This window comes from Phyllobates terribilis, unplaced genomic scaffold (assembly GCF_046119375.1).
Source record: "Phyllobates terribilis strain yellow unplaced genomic scaffold, ASM4611937v1 Scaffold_5__5_contigs__length_657084704, whole genome shotgun sequence".
In the NCBI taxonomy this organism is placed as follows: domain Eukaryota; kingdom Metazoa; phylum Chordata; class Amphibia; order Anura; family Dendrobatidae; genus Phyllobates; species Phyllobates terribilis.
Window position 1 is genome coordinate 100,378,700 of NW_027362765.1, and position 4,268 is coordinate 100,382,967.

Genomic DNA, 4,268 nt, shown 5'->3' on the forward strand with positions numbered 1-4,268 from the left:
AAAAAAATATATTCAGTTTGCAACCTGATGGGGGTCAGTATAGATGGACTAATACAACAAGTCCCACACACAGCTAGAAGCCCAAATATTTTTTCAGAGGCACTGTAGATGCAGATAAAAATTAGTTTTAATTTGCAACCTGATGGAGGTCAGTATAGATGGACTAATAGAATGATGCTATGCCCAAAAGATTTTACTTCACTAGGTGCAGTAAAAAAATTGGTATTCTATACACAGGTGGTATATCTTGCAACACAGATAGGCTACTCCACTGACTAACACACTCTGCAATAGGCCAAAAAGGATTAGCTTTGCTAGATTCAGCCAAATGCTGTGAAAAAAACTTGCACAGCACTGGCACAGACCTGCCTGGCAAAAACTGATAGGAACTGATGTAACCTAGTCCTGAAAAGGACTCCAATTACAATTAGTCTTTACTCCCACAACCTATCTATTTAAGAGCACAGACCTCCCTGATAAAAGTCGTAGGAAATGCTGTAACCTAGTCCTTAAAAGGACTGCAATCACAACTATTCCCTACTCCCAAGCTATCTGTATATTTGTGCGAAAATTGGCTTGAAATTAACAAGGTATAGCGCACACAGCAACAGCGGTGCCGTCTAACACGCAGCTGCAGCAGTGAGAAAATGGTGGCGACGGGGAAAATGGCTCGGTCTTATAGGGCAAGGACATGTGACATACACTGCCAATGACACATGCCCTTGCTTGTGTGAAAAAAAGCACTTCGCTCCGTGTGTGCGCTGCTGATAGGCTGACAGATTGCACCTCCCCACTGCAAATGCGGGAAAGAGAAAAAAAAATGGAGATCTTCATTGTTCCTGCAGAGATCCATCCCCTGCCCCTCCCCCCACCCCGCTGTACACTCAAACTGCGTATTAACATTAATTTTCATCATTACTGAGAAAAAATCCAGTTATGATTTTGGTGCACGAACAGTTATCGAACATAACCTCGAACAGCCGAATTTTTATCAAATTGTTCGTGTTCGCCGAACGGCTCGAACACCGCCCAAAACAGCTCGAATTTGAGATTGGCGAACAGTTCGAGTAGAACAACGCTCATCTCTAGTCTTAACAATTGGGAATCAGTAGCCCAGAAGGTGAACACAAAAATAAGCATGTGGAATTTGAGAAAATTAACTATGGAGGGTAAGGTGTTGATTATAAAAATCGTGATTTTACCCCTCCTTTTATATCTTAGTCTGGTATTCCCTCCCCCAAAGAATATGTTGAAAAAAATTACTAAAGTTTGTTTTACCTTTTTATGGAGCTCAAAAATGGAGAAACTAAAGAGAGAGATCGTGATAAAACCAAATGCAAAGGGGGCAAAGACTTTCCAGATTTTAACAGGTTCCTTTTAATAAAATTTTTCTGTTTCTGTTTTAATTCCCTTTTTAAAGAAAACTATTGGTCCTTTTGTATGCACTTTAATGCTGGGTTTTTTATGAGAAGGTTTGGGTGGTTTAAGACTGTTTAATCTTCCCCATACGCTTTTAATCTGCCAAAGCATTATGTCATTTAAGAGAAAATAGTAAAAAATTTTAATCTAGAGGGAAAAGTGTTGAAGAAATAAGAAATAGTAAAAAATTGATTAAAGAATTTTGTAAACAGGAGGTTTTATGTGATATTGGGAATTATGATGATAAACAAACTGTAAATATATGGAAAATGATTCATATAAATTATCTTTTTAATGTGCAGAAAGATATGGCCTGGAGCTGTGCGCATCAGTGTCTTCCTTGTCGGGCATTCCAGTATAGAAGAGGATTTGTGGGAACTGCCATCTGCCCAAGAAACGGATGCCAACAAGAGGAGACAGTGAGACATTTATTAATGGACTTGTGACTTTGCAAAGACATTCTGACGAAGATTATTCCCCCTGCAGGACAGAGTGGCAGATCTCCAGGACTTGGACTATACTGCTGTCATTTATGGACTTATGGGATGCCCGACAGGGGATCAAAAAATAATGTCATGGAAGATACTGAACTGCGCCAAACTTGCTCTCTGGAAGGCCTGAAACATATTGGTTTTTAAAACTGATGTGTTATCAGAGGATGATGTTTTGGGTTTCTGTCTAAGTGAAAAGTATATTTATTATTTATTGGATAAGAAAAAGAATATGATTTTATCAAACAAATGACATGTAAATTTGTGGAATACAATACTATGAATCTTTGTTGTTTACGGTTTGTTTTATAAATATTGTATTTTTTTGTGAATATATTTAATTTTATGCAAATGTATGTAATTTTATGTAAGTTTTAAATAAACGGTTTTATCCCTGCGAATGGGATAGCCAAATAAAAAAAAAACTGTTCTTATCAGTTTAATATCTGATACGTCCCCTATCTGGGGACCGTATATTAAATGGATTTTTAGAACAGGGAGATGGAAAAAGAGCTTGCTCTGTCCACTCCACGCATTGACCTGGTATTGCAGTATCTCCAGGACCGGTGCACCACTTCCTAATGCAATTTCCAAAATCAGAAAAAAATTGAATTCAATGCATTTTGTTGATTTTGCTTGTTTGTTGGATTTTTGGGTGGACTTTTTGGCTTTGCTTTTCTTCCCCTCATTGGATTTTCGACCAATGTATTGTATTGCATTGCATTGCATTGTATTGTACTGTAATGCAATGCTATCTATCTAGCTATCCCCCCTTTCCTTCCTTTTGGATAAACAGCCATATTAGGCAAGCAATTTTGAGTTTTCACCAAACTAACTACAGGTGGTGAGATAAGCTGCACAATATAATTCTCCTTTCAGTATATTGTTGCACACACACCATCTATTTAGCAAATGCCCTTGTTATCAACTGCAGCCATTTAAACTCACCTGAGCCAACAGGTAGGTGCTGCTGGTTACCCTGTGCTTAAAATTACTTTTTTGGCTTGCTACAATGACTTTTCTGAAATGTTGTCTCCCTCTGGTGGAGAATTGACTTCTTTAATTTCATGCCTGCAGATTATAAAAAATAACCAAAAAGGTTTGGTCTGTGGCGTTCTTTTAAAGTGCTGCCTATGGCTGTCTGTGTGAGCTTCTTAGTGGTGTTCTGCCAGCCAGGTGTCCTGCCTGCAGTAGATGGAGTGTGGCAATTGAACACTGCGCGTGTCACAATAGGCTCTGACCCTTATCTGGCTGCGCACAGCAGCCATGTTCAGTCTGTTGAACAACCAGCAGCAGCAGGAAAGTAATCAGCAACACTCCTGCTAAGGGTAGACAGCTGCTCATTTTTTTTACCTTAATTGGTTCTCCTCCCTCCCTCCCTCTGGTGTTGAGGCGCATGGGAACAGCAGGGGGTGAGGGTGGTGTGTTAAAATAGGTGGAGTTAAGCAGATCTAAAATGTGTGGATTGCAGCAGCAACAAGCTGAAAAGTGGAGGCATGTAAGGGATCTAGAGGGTGACAACATGTCTTCTTAACGGGAGTCCTGGTGCTCATCTCCACAAATGGAGTTTTCAGGATGCGAGGGTGCCTCACTACACTGTGTTCCAAATTATTATGCAAATAATATTTTCTCCGATTTTCCCAAATTACCTATATGAATTGCAGTCATTGTAATTTTCCAGTCAAATAACTATTAAAGTACAATTGAAAGGTTTTTGCACAAACTGCCTATGATAACAGTATATTTTTAAAAAAATAAAAAACTCAAACTGCGCTCAAAATGCATGTTCCAAATTATTATGCACAGCTGAGTTTTCAACCTTTTCATTTTAATAAAGAACAAAAAAATGGTCATTTTTGGAATTATAAGCATTAGCAGGTTATTACAAACTGAAATCAATCAGTTTTCAACTCAAAACTTTATTCTAGGTGATGTTACATTTGCACATAGGACCGCTTGTTCGAAAGGTGCTTCTGAACTCGCTCGTCCATTGAATTTGTCAGGTTTTGGATGGTTTCTGCTTCAATTGTTTTGCATGAGGACAGAATACCCTCCCAGAGCTGTTGCTTAGATGTGAACTGCCTCCCGCCATCATAGACACTCCTTTTGATGATGCTCCAGAGGTTCTCAATGGGGTTGAGGTCAAGGGAGCATGGGTGCCACACCATAAGTTTGTCCCCTTTTATGCCCATAGCAGCCAGAGATGCAGATGTGTTATGTGCAGCATGAGACGGGGCATTATCATGCATAAAAATGATCTTGCTCCAGAATGCTTGGTTCTTCTTCTTGAACCATGGCAGGAAGTTCTGTTTGAGAAACTCAACATACATTATGGAGTTCATCTTTACCCCTTCAGGG

The 4,268-nt window shown here is 39.3% G+C and overlaps 1 non-coding gene across 1 annotated transcript; it reads left to right on the plus strand.

Moving 5' to 3' along the window:
* The first annotated feature begins 2,291 nt into the window (after positions 1–2,291).
* LOC141150776 (U2 spliceosomal RNA) lies at positions 2,292–2,487 on the plus strand. Its single transcript, XR_012246892.1, has one exon. It is a non-coding gene; the product is annotated as a U2 spliceosomal RNA (small nuclear RNA).
* Positions 2,488–4,268: the final 1,781 nt, after the last annotated feature.